The sequence below is a fragment of the Lepidochelys olivacea genome, assembly GCF_965140295.1.
Source record: "Lepidochelys olivacea isolate rLepOli2 genome assembly, chromosome: 1".
In the NCBI taxonomy this organism is placed as follows: domain Eukaryota; kingdom Metazoa; phylum Chordata; order Testudines; family Cheloniidae; genus Lepidochelys; species Lepidochelys olivacea.
Genome location: NC_140411.1, coordinates 187,145,392 through 187,158,321, shown reverse-complemented (window position 1 = coordinate 187,158,321; position 12,930 = coordinate 187,145,392). Strand labels below are relative to the sequence as shown.

At 40.0% G+C, this 12,930-nt stretch overlaps 1 protein-coding gene across 12 annotated transcripts in view; it reads right to left on the bottom strand.

The window, feature by feature from the left end:
* HTR1F (5-hydroxytryptamine receptor 1F) overlaps positions 1-12,930 on the bottom strand; it is a 206,534-nt gene that overhangs the window by 98,642 nt on the left and 94,962 nt on the right. The window contains exon 1 of one of the 12 annotated variants that reach the window (XM_084611831.1): positions 236-278. The exons of the other annotated variants lie outside the window; for them this stretch is intronic. The gene's annotated coding sequence lies outside the window, so the exon portion shown is untranslated. Of the gene's footprint in view, positions 1-235; positions 279-12,930 lie in introns of those variants that run through there. 12 annotated transcript variants of the gene reach the window in all.

Genomic DNA, 12,930 nt, shown 5'->3' with positions numbered 1-12,930 from the left:
CATCTGTACAGTGCCTAACACACTGGGATTCCCGGCTAGGTTGGTCCTGATGCACTACTGTAATGAATGTGATTAATAAGTAACCTCCAAAAGGTATTTCTATATAATGTAGTATACACGCATTCTCCTTGTACACACTCACTTGTATCTAGTCATTGTTTACAGTATAGTACTCTGTCAAAATATTTCTAGGTGTAATGCAACAATTAATTAAGCTAATCATTAAAATACTCACTTGGAGGAGCATGCAGAAGAGCTTTATTGATCATATTTATCTGCAGACTCAAAACCGCACAGCCGTTTTTGTTCCTTTAGAATGGAAATTACCAATTAAGTTTTAGGCTCCATTTCTGCTTTTTGAAATAAAAGGGGGAAAAGATGACAAACAAGCACATCAGAAATCGCAGCGTCTCTCTCTGACAAATCTTGCCCTTTCTTTCTCGTGGATGTGGTCACTTTCCATTTTCCTCTGCAGGCTACTGGCATATCAGCAATGCTGTCACATACCATGGTCAGTTTATTTTGTCTTTTTATAGTCAGGGTTTCAACTTAAACATCTGCCGCAGTCTGGTTGACTAATCCACAACAGGTTTCCCATTCTTTTCTTTGCCAGATGTAACAGACCAGCACACAACTGCTCATTGTATTAGGAGACGAATAAACAACATGGCTGAAACCAAAGGGTTCAAACAGCTTTGGCAAAATACGTATGGACAGAATACAGAGTATTTTCCCCTAGTTCTCATCTCTTTTCTGATTTACAACAACAAAATACAGACACCCTAGCAGTACAATTTACTTGATCAATATATATTACATTTTACATAAGCCATTTCTAGTGTTAGGTTCTCCTGTACTCCTCATGGGGTTTGGAAACAGTTAAAAGGAGACTGTTCACTTTTTTCCCCCTAGCCCAGCAATGTGAATGTTCAAAAGTTAAGAAACTTTTCTCAACGTGAATAAAAAATTAAAATCTCTGATAACAGACATCAAATATTTGGCCTGTTTTTGCTCCTAGTCAAGTCAATAGCAAAACACCCAGTGATTTCAGCCAGGGAAGAGCTAAGCCCATTTTTCTTTTCATGGGCAGCATAGGTAAATGCTATAGTTAAAATTGCCTGACAATTTCCATTCTAAGCTCCTGTTTTAAAATTGCTTATTAATTTGCCCAATTAATTATCTAGGCTGAAATTTTCCATGTTAGGTGTCTGCCTCAGGCTCATATTGTTTTACATATAAATACATATTTTAGCAAATATTGCTCAGCCATTTTTCAGAATGGGATTGGGGAAAATGCATTGTTTTGGCCATGTTAAGAAGTTCTTACAATTGTTTCTTTGATAAGCTCTAGCAACTCCGTGCTCCACAACAGGAACTTGAAATTTGGCAGCAGATGTTCCTGGTATCAAGGGTGTGTCATTTACTGCCCTTGTGAACTTTCACCCAAATTTGGCCAAGCTGTAAGCCTCTGAAAATTGCAGTTCATAAATGCTCAGTAATTCTCTGAAAATTCCATTTGTACTGAGCCCCTATGGGCTGCATGTGAGCCATCACCAGAGAGTGACTGAGCATGCTTCATCCTGGGGTTGCAGGGACTGAGCAGGCCTTATGCCATTGCTGCTCCCAGTAGTCAAAGGTGGCTGAGGCGCCTAGCACAGAAACTGAGATCAGGGAGACTCTCTCTCAATGCTTCACAGGCTGGTACGTAGGCAACGTGGAGAGAAAGGAGCAGCCTCACTGGAATGCAAAGGGTTGAAAAACTGGGCCTGGAGGGTGGGAAAACTGGGGCATGGAGATGGTAGGGAATGGAGACAGGACATGGAGGAAATTAATAATTTTGTATTTAGAGCTGGGTTTGGACAGTGTGCAATAAATAATGCCTGGGACTACACGTTAAATGATGATGATAAAAAGGATTACTGAATAGCTACTAGTGAGCAGTGTTCATTCTGTGCACCAAACAAGGCAGCATCCTGTAGGGAAAAATAGTACGTGATCATGTGATGGAGTGTATCATAATGCACAAGGGGGCAAAAGCATATTTGCACACGCAACCTTAAATCTGGCATTTCCTAACTTTTGATTGCTTGACCCTTAATATTCTTTTAATTATCTTTGTATGTATTATTGGTATTTGTATGGCTGTAGAGGCTAGAGGCCCGAACTGGAGATCAGATACTGCAAAAATACATAGAAAGACCCTGCCCATTCCTTGCAGAGCTTGCAATCTAAAAGACAAAACAGACAAATGGTGACAGGAGGAAGAGAGATGAAGGGTCTCCGGAGGCCATGGATCACATTACTTCCCTACTTTCCAAGTGGAAAGTGCTTCCTATCTTTGGAATTTTTCAAGCGCTGGTCTGAGCAAAATGAATATACAAGGTGGGTACAAATTTCTAAAGCGACTTAGGAGCCCAAGTTCCATTTTCAAGTGACTTAGGCTCTTAGGCTCAGCACTGCAATGCCTAACGTTTAGGTGCCCTGCTGCCAAGCGGAATTGACAACTCTGAATTAGGCACCCATAATCCCTATACAATGTATGGGGAGAGTTCGATACCAAAGAAAGGGAGCACAAAAATGAGATTGTTGAGTGAGGAGCTGTCTAAGCTAGCCAATGGGAAATGCCAAGGAGAGGGGTGTAGCATCAGGCCTGCCCCTCAAAGGGATTTAGGTGCCAAAGTCCAGGCCAGACGGAGGCCCCTATCTTCAATTGGAATTCACAGTTGTGAGCTTTCTCCTGGAGTTAGGTGCATAAACCATGTCAGCACTTTCTCACAAACAGGCCAGTGTTTAGCATACTTGCCCAGGATGTGGAAGATCCAGGTTTAAATCCCCATTCTGCCTTACATGGAAAAGGGACTTAAACACAGGTCTTTTACTCCCTGGTGAATGTCTTATGTACGTGTATATCTCAGCCTTTTCTGTTGAAGCTGTTCTATTACAGTATTTTATATGACGTGTTCATTGCATGATGGGGACTGGACCTGGACTCTCCGATATCTCAGGAAGATGTCCTACCACTGGGCTACAGAGGCACTCTCACTCACTGTCTGCCTCAATGGTTATTTAATTATTCATACAAAGTGGAACAATTTCAACAAGAGACACTGTGAGTTCCACCCCAGAATATCCTATAGGCCAGTGGTTAGGGCACTCACCTGCAAGATGGGAGGCCTGGATTAAAGTCTTCCACAACATGCAGAGAGGGATTTGAATCTGGGCCTCCCACATGCTGGTTGAGAACATAAGAATGGCCACACTGGGTCAGACCAAAGGTCCATCCAGCCCATTGTTGATTTATAAAAATATCCTCAGCTTACTTTCTTTTGACTCAAATATAAACATCCCTGTTCACATAGGGCCAAAATCATCCCCACTGGAATTCTAATGACTTCAGTGAATATCTGACATGGATGAATTTGGCCCTTAGAGTCTACATTGACTATAACCTATAGCAGTAACAATGCATTTCTTGCAATACCTGATAAAAGAAGCAATTAACAGGGTAAGCTTTTCAGACATCTTTTTGAAATGTCACTAAGTATAATCTTCTGATATGACCGTGTCAGTTTCTAAACCAAAAATCTGTAACTTTTGATATAAATAGATAACTTCTAGTTAGAATAATCTGATTTGTTTAAAATAACTTCAAGATCAAATTTGAGAAGCTAGCAGCTACTTTAAAAAGTCAATTAATAACCCCCCCCAACCCCCAAACAACTTCTTAAAATATGTGCAAGTAAAAGGGAAAAATATTCAAAATTGCCTGTTCTTGGGAGTATACACATAATTAACACTGCTAATTTGTGTTTACTAAAATTATCCCAAATATCTAAAACAAAATATTGCTGATTTAAATTATTCATTTACATAAATTGGTATAGGTCACACCAGAATCAAGCCCATCAGTGAACAAAAGGCCTATCCATATTTTAGTATAAAATTTGTAAATCTTATTTTCTTAATGCTAACTTCATTTACCATAATGGTAACCTAAAAGGCATCCGAGTGAAATATCAGTATGTCTGCCAAAGAGATACAGCTATTGAGACAAGGTCTGGCAACAAAGAATAAACCAGATGCCATACAATTTGAGAAGAATTTACGGCCACAGACTTGCTCTCAATCAATCAATATTTTAATTTGTGTCAGATGTACCTTGTTCAAAGCAGCCAAGAGAAGTGCTAACACTGACTCAGTGATGTAATACATGAACATCTATAGATCAGAGTTTCAGTCTGCCAAAATGCATGTGCAAAACAGAGAAGGTGGTCATTAGACAAACTACAGAGTTCATGCAGACAACCGCTCATGTGGACAACTACATAAAGAAAACAGCTGTGTTTTGGAAAAGAATCAGCTATACAAAAAATTGCAAGCCAGTGTCCAAATGCTGCCGGAGGTGGTCAAGTTTATTGATAATGCAGCAAAGTATTTCACAATTCTCTAATTCCACTATCAGCATTGTGGCAATTATTTAGGAAATTCCACTGAGGATTCACCACTGATCTGCTCTCCATGCGGGACACTGCATATGCGCTTGATAAATTGGCAATATAATACAGTACTTAAGTAACAGAATGCTTTGTAGAGTATTCTTGCATATTTCAGAGGATTCAGAGGCACTAAGTGATTTGTACACATTAATACCACAGAATCCCAATCTTAGAGACCTCTGGAACTTTTGTAAAAATCCAGGAGTCACATAATCATGGCTATGAGGGAGCTAGAGCACTCCAGATCTCCTAAGCTCTGGAAGGCTGAAGTTAAGCCCCTGTGGAGCTCTGCAGGACTGAAACTCCCTAGCAGATCCCCAATTGAGATGTAGAGGAGCATCAAAGATATGGGCACTGAGTGTCAGTCAACGTGACTCCTGCGGGATATTCCTAAGCTTTTGAAAACTGGGAATTTCAGAGTTCAGAAAGTCAGAGTTGCACTGAACTCAGTTGAAGGGGGTGTGTGTGGGAGAAACAGGACCCAAAATTTAAAAAAAAAAAAAAAAAACCTGAATCACATACGAGATCAGTACCAGTGACTTATAACCCAATCAGAAGATGGTTTAACATGCTGTGTTAATAAAAACAACAATAGTACCCTGAGAGAACATTAAAAAGTCCTGGCCATATTCTAACAAAAACAATGACTTGGATTTTGCTCACATTGGCTATAATGCATGTAAATATTCAAAACAAGTAGAAGAGGGACAAGATATGCCTGCCTGATGTTGAAAGATGTTAGTGTTTACTACATTGGAGAAAGGATTCAAGAACAGCACATCCCTTTGAAATATTATCCTTGTAATGTGTTCCAAGGACTGGGACTTCAAAAGCTATCTGCTAGGCACAGAACTTATGTCAATTTTGACCTTACTGAAATATAAGATATTTATGAACAGGATCTTTAAGTTTGGTCTACAAAGCTGTTAAGAGTTGAAATGCTAAAAAGTTAGTAAGTAATTTTTCCCCTCATGCCAAAACTTCACTGACAATTTTCTGTTAAAACATGCAATTAGGTGTCTACATCGTTTTATTTTGAATTGCACTTGGCAATGAAGCAATGCATTTTCACAAGAGCCTTTCCTGCATTACTTTTTAGTAAGGGTTCATTTAAAAAAATAATATTTTAAGAGAATACATGCACCGGAATAAGAATACAGAGACAAGATAACTGAAAAAATAATCATGCACTATAATCTCAACATTTAGTTTAGAAGTCCTCGACACTTTGAGGATAACGAGGAAAAACGTTGAGCCTCTTAAAGTAAGCTAATGGCTATTGCATTACTGGCTTAAATGCATCCGAAAGTAGCTACTGACACTTGTTCCAAAATGTGACTGGAGAGAATTAGATAACACAACATCAGAATCATTTTGGTATTTTCAGAGGACTACACCATGTTATAAAAAAATAACCTTTACTTTCAATTTTGCAGGAAAGGAGTACAGAGGCAGAAAAGAAAAACGTCATACCCAAAAAATACTGTTTTTCTTCTCATTAAAGTAGCCTTTGAAACAGTCACGAGCAATTTTATTAAACAAAATATTCTCCTTCCTTTCCCAGAGATGATTTCAGTTACACTTATAACAAAAAGAGTGCTCCGCAAGACCTGTTGCGGCAGTTCTCAGATTATGGGGCAAAAGAGGCATGGGAATGTGCCAAGGGAGGCACGAGCTGTGTGTCTTATGGTTGGTTTGTTTTTGAAGAGCTCTGACTGTCAGCCCCCGGTTGCTGGGCCTCATGTCGAAGGGCCATGCACACACAGGGATAAAAGGGACAGTCAGAGCCACACCAGCGGAGCTCAGTCTCTTACCCCTACCCCATCCCTCACCAGGAGGCAGCCCAGGCTTGGGCTCTCCTTCCACCTTCCTTCTATGCCTATGCTCAGGCTCTCCTTCTCCCCCCTCCCAACCTCCAGTTCCTCATCGGGAGGTGGTGGCAGGGCTCCAGCTGTCAGCCCCAGGGTGGCAGCATCAGCACAGGAGTAAGGGTGGCAATGGGGCGCTAAGTCTGCTGTGAAAAGTGATATTGAGAAGTATCACTTTTCACATTGCCACCCTTACTTCTGCGCTGCTGCCCTTTTACTTCTAAGTCTGCTGTGAAATGCGATACTGACAAATCACATTGCTACCCTTCAGAGCTGGGTGGCGGTATATATGTGTGTGTGGGGGGGGGGGAGGGGAGGGCATAAACAACTTCAGACACAAAGGAGGGGGGGCTGATCAAATAAGTTTGGGAAGCACTGACTTAGTGGGTGGTAATGAAATCAATGGCAGTTTTACCATGACAAAGTATAAAAATAGAATAGTGCTCTCTTAGCTAGAGAGAAAACAAATGTAAACAGCTTATTGTCAAAAAATTGAACTGCTGAAAGTTATCGGGGACGAATTCTCCACTAGTACAGAGGAGCAAAAGAGGAGAAAGTGGAGAGTTCAGGAAGGAAAAACAGAGCTTGAAAGATACCTCCCTGCCTTTCCTTGAGAGTACTCACACAGCCCTTCAAGCTACCACATCTCTTCCCCTTGAGTCCTGGAAAAAAGAAGAGGCAGCGTGGTGCTCGGAAGCAACCATTAGTCTCGAGGGTTTATTGCTCTGGGGACAAAAGAACTGTCTGAATGGAAATGTGCATAGGAATTAGTATTAACTTCCTTCCGCTACTTCTGGCGGACCTGTTGCGAGTACTCAATGGCAGGAAATCTAAGAGGCCTTTGCTGCCATGTATGAGATGAGCCCCAGGGTGCAGAGCAAAGAAAAAAGCCCCAGAACTTGCACATCATGACTTTGCTAGTCTATTAAACCACCAGTTCCTTCCTTCTTTTCTAGGGGAGGATGCAACTTCAACTCTGAGGTACCAGCAATGCTGGATTTATCATATTCCCCCTACAAGCCTTCGATGATGTGCAAGGAAGAGTGTCTTTGTTTATCTGAGAGACTGTCTTGTAACAAGCTGAGTACATCTGAAGTTCATGGGTTTTTAGGGCTCATGTCCCATATAAGACCAGTGCAAGAATTTCTGCCAATGATTTGTAAGAGCCTTTTCAATGTGAATCAGTGATATATTACTTTGCCTTATTGACTTATTTTTCATAGCTTCCCTTTTAGCAGCTAGGCTAAGTTCAGTGATTGAGGTACCTGGCACAATGGTCTCTGACACAGGACATCTGATCTCATCAGGAGATTGATCGGAAAGCACGCTGACATCTGTATTCTCTCTTTAAATCATGGTCTCTTTGGCCAGTGTGGGTCAACGAGTATGACCATAGCTGTTTTCCTCTACACCTTCTGCATTACCTTGGCTACCAGAGGTACTAGGGGATATGTATATATCAGTTATGGTGCATCAGAACACCAAGTCTGGATGACTTTCTGTTGACTGGCCTGGAGAAGAACACTGATATTAGGAAGTTTTCAGCTGAAGTGAATCGATCTATCTTTGGAGCACCCAAGAATCTCTCCCCACATCCTCTTTCTGGTTCAGGGACCATTCCTCTGGCTGTCAGCAGCTTTTGTTCAGGGAGTCCACTTTGGTATTTGAGACTGGCTTTATGCTCTAAGGGACGGGCTTCCATACAATGAAAAAGACTTATGATCTCTGGATGCTGTTTTATCCTTGTCAGTTCAAATACCAGACTGTGGTTACTTTAGAGAAAAACCTGAAAAACAGTAATTTTATTAGAGTCAATCTTGCATCCCTCAGCTCCATGAAGCTGATGTGACTTCTCCTATCATTTGACCAGATTTGCTGGACTGAGGCATCTCCGGAGCAGGCTACCCACCCTCTAAGGTAGGCGCTGCATTTTAGGACAGTTGCACTGGCTGCCACTAGTGGTATCTCTCTAAAGTAACCTATTTTAACTTCAGTCCACCAAGTCAGGAAATATTTTACATCTTCCTGGATTTTTATGTGAACATTCAATGAAGCTGAACTCTTTCATTTGAAAAAGAATGAACCTCTGAAAGGACCTTATTCTCCAACATGCCCACATGAAATCTTCATTAAATTATAGAACTATCCACTAGAAGGAATATGACAGATTTTCGTGACCGATTTACTGTTGGATTTGACTTAGGTAATTGTTATTCAGAGGTTTAAGAATGGTTGGTTGCTCTAGTCCATATTGATGATAATTGTCCCTGAGGGGCTAATGTGGTCAGCTCATTGAAAGACTGGGAAGAGGCAAGAAGTTTTTTTTAACAGGATTGATTCATTTTCATGCATGTTGCTCATGAAAAAAAGATTTAAATTCTAAATCCCCATCCTCCTATGATCAAGCAAAGCAGCTTTTTCTACAATTTTTTTAAAATAAAACTTGAACAGAACAATCACCACGTACTAAATTGTCCTGTACTGTTATAGTCCATACGCTCTCTCAGAGAAGACAAAAAGCAAGCATAACTAGCCAATTATGAGTTAGTCATGGATCTAATGAGCATAATTAAATAGATTTCTAATCAAAGAATCCAATATTTATTTTTTAAAAAAAAATCTATCAACCTCAGAGATGGGAGAGGGGAGCGGGGCATGTGTGCCTGCATGATCACTGTTGGAGGGGGGCGGGGCTAGATGTACCTGTGTCCCTCTACCTTGCTACTGCAGCCCACTGGCATGGAAGGGTAGGGCTTTTTATTATGCATGAGGCAGGCTAGAGGCACAAATGTAGCAGCCCTGCCTGAGTTATGTAGCAGCCCTGCCTGAGTTAATTGATTCAATCTCTGAGGCACAAATGTAGCAGCTGACTCTGTAGTTAATAACATTGTTAAAGTTGCTGTTGATGGTTAATTGAGCTCACTCTCTGAAGCAGAAATGAAGCAGCCTGACTGTTAATGTTAATGTTGCTATTGTTAGTTAACTGTTCCCATTCTTAGTCAATTCCCCCAGAAGCATAAAACCTGTGAAAGTTTTAAGGCCCCTACATTGCTAGAGTGATGTAAAGGAGTCTTATTATAAATGATGTAAGGGAATCCTCAGCTAGGAAGATCTATGTGCTTTCTTACTTTTTTCCTGTGACCAAGGGGCACAATGGGGTTAGATTATAGCTAAGGATTTAATTTACTTACCCACTTTAAAAAAAAAAAAGAGACTGAGGGCAAACAAAACATTTACTAAGCAGTCAATAAAATGTCAGGACAATCAGAACCAAGCATTTCCCAAAGTACCCAGCCAGGTCCAGATGAAGTTACCAAAGGGCAAAGAGATATTCATTCTTTTGCACAACGTGAATGTCCTTCACATCACGCATCAAAAACAGCTACTCTAGCTTCTCGTGCTCACGAATTTCCTACAAAACTGCATGCGGATGGGGACAAATTATTTTGCACATTATACAATGTTGTTCTCAATCATGACCGATGCTCTGTAATTATGGATAGTTTTCCATAAAAAAACCCCACAAACTGAAGGAAGATGCGGCTTAAGAGGAAGGCAGAAAGAAACGTTAGAAGACCATTATAAGTACACTTGAAAACAAAACACTGGCAGAGAAAGAACATGTGGAGGTGAGTGGAAATATAAGAAAATGTTATAATACAGAAAAATAAGATAAGTAGCATAGAACAGTTATAGTGATGGGGTCTCTTCACTTGCTCCGAGATCTTGAATAGATATCACTTACAAAAAAGTAGTTTAAAAACAGAGCTAACTGTGTGATCATTTACTATACTATAAATCTAAATTAAAATCTAGAAATTCAGAAATATATGAACAAATTATTAATCTAAGATTAAAGATGTTACATGGATGGTAAATATCTGTGCTCACTCAAGACTTATCTAATTTCTTCTACGTTCAGATTTGTACAGCATGGGTGAAGACACTAGCAGGTGCCAACATCCCCTTGTCAAAGACTGACCACCCACTTGTGAGGGAACTTCTTGACAGCAGGGTCCACAATGGTGGTGCGATTCTTGGTAGGACACAACTGACTGAGACATACCCTCAAAGGAAAGGAAAACTTAAAACTGAAGCTTAAAGACAAGAAAATCGCTGTTCTCTTTGATAAATGTTGTGATGATGAGGCAAGATCAGTTCTGAATGTATTGTTTGCACCATTACAACCTGATTGCAGTGGGCATGGTTAACACTGTTTTTAGACGCTGTTAATCACTCAACTGTTTCACAGGCTGTAGTCAAAGGAGTAAATGAGTACCAGATTGATTATAAAAATGTTGTAGTAATTGAAACAGACAATGCTAGTTACTTGAAAAAGGCATTTGATTCTGTGTTTTCTACACTGTTTCCAAATTCTGTGCATATAACCTGTTTGGCACATATTGTTAATTTAATTGCTGAATCATTTAGAAAGTCTTTTCAGTTGGTTGATACATTTGTAAGGTGCTTCAAAAACATGCTCTATAACTCGGGTAGTCAGAAAGCAAGGTACCTCTATTTCATGAACCAGAAACTACAAGAGGAGTCTCCAGATGCCAAAGCATCCATGCCTCCTAGTTCAGGTAGAACACGCTGGAACAGCTGGTTCCATGCTGTCCAGTATCACGCTAAGAACTTTCAGTTCTACAAATAATTCTTAATGAAGAGTGTAACAGCAGCTCCCCAGTTTCTGTGCAAACTATTCAGAAAATGCTGAATGAGCCAACTAATTATGCATTGTTGAAAGTACAGATCACTTTTCTAGCACAGAAATATGAACAAATTCTCAGTTTACATCTGGCATTTGAGAGCAGGAAGCCTTGCACAGTTAAAGCACCTTCTGGAAGAACACCACATATATTTCAGATCACACCTAGAGCTCCCTTCAGAAAGCACCTCAGAGTTCTTGAAATTTATGGAGGCAGAAAACTTATCTCATATTAAAAGATTTGCCTGTCTAGATCTCCTTAAAGAGGCATTCCATGCAGCATCTGAAAAGCCTGACAAATATTTGTAATTTGGACAACCAGGTCTAAATTTTCTGATAGCTTGTAGGTTATTTGATCCTCATTGTGTTTATATCCTGCACGAACACTGTGAATACTTTCAAGTAACACCTGGTTTCTCTGAGGTACCGGAACAGCAGCTAAAATTGTACAGGGAAAAGATTGTGCCTGAAGCTATTCAAAGTCAACCTATTTTTGTAGATCTGCAAGTGTTTTGGCTTTCAGTGACCGAGAGAATTCCAAATATTGCCAAGCTGGCCTTGAATTGCATAAATACGGTCTCAGATTCTGCAGATGCAGAGAGAAGTTTTTCACTGTACAATTTGATCTTTTCTAGCAGAAGGAAATCACGAAGTGAGAAAAAGTTGAAGGTTCTTTGTTTTCTGTACTATAATTTAAATGAAAATACTGGATTGCACTGAAATACAGGACAATGATTTGCAAAACTGTATGACTTTCATGTGAGAATGTCATTTTAAATTGATCAGACTTTCAATTTTGTTTTTGCTGTTTGATGTTCTGTAATGTAATTTAAATAAAAATCCAGAATTATAACTGAATTCAGGGTATTAGTTACCAAGTGTTTATAACTTAATTTTCATGTGTTTAGGAAATGCTGAATAGTTATTGTGACTTTTTTTTGTGCTGTAGTTTAAATAAATTACCAAAACAATTGAAACTAGTGTGATTACATTGCATTATTTTGACAAATAAAATATGCAGAATTTTGAAACTTTTGGTGCAGAATTCCTCCAGGAGTAGTATTTATAGCTTTATAGATTCTAAGGCCTGTGCAGTCCCAGAAAAGCCCTCTAACCTGGATCAGGCTACAGATGTACTTGTTGTGGAATGGATACCATTAGTGGATAAAATGGTCTGGATAAGGATTTGAAGGAAAGCATCCCTGAAGGGAGCTGAATAATGAGAGGTTGGGTCTCCTACATCTAGTACAGCAGGGAGCTGACTCGCCTTCATTTTTCATCCCCCTTTCACCTCATGTGAGGGAGGGCACTGGAGTCTCAGCAGCAGGATGTTTGGGACCAGCTTGGGGATTATGTGGAAATGGTTAAGGAAAGGATGATGACCTGACAATTTATTGCCAGGTACTTCCAGATACTTCACTTGACTAAACTGCAACCTAATTAAACCACATCCATTACTGCCTGTCTTTCTTCCTGCATGGCTGGACAAGGTGGAGTTGAGGACTGGAGACGGGAGGGGATGGTTAACTTGTGCCCCCCCAGATATATACTGTTCATTCATTAAAATCTATATGTATAATTTGTTAATTAAACCAGTTAAATAACTCCCTCTTTCAGGCATTTTACAGTAATTGTTTTTGTTACGTAACAATTTATTAAATACCAAAAAAAACCCTTTTCTTTTTGAATAAGAATTTCAAAAGGGCACTCTGCCAACTCTTTCAAAAACCACCATTATGGGCATGATCATGCAAGGGGCCAAGTACCCTAAACTCCCACTGGAGACTGGGAGCAGTCAACACCTGGCAGCATAGGGTTCTTTTTCATGCTACAGCAGGACAAGTAATGAGACTGGATA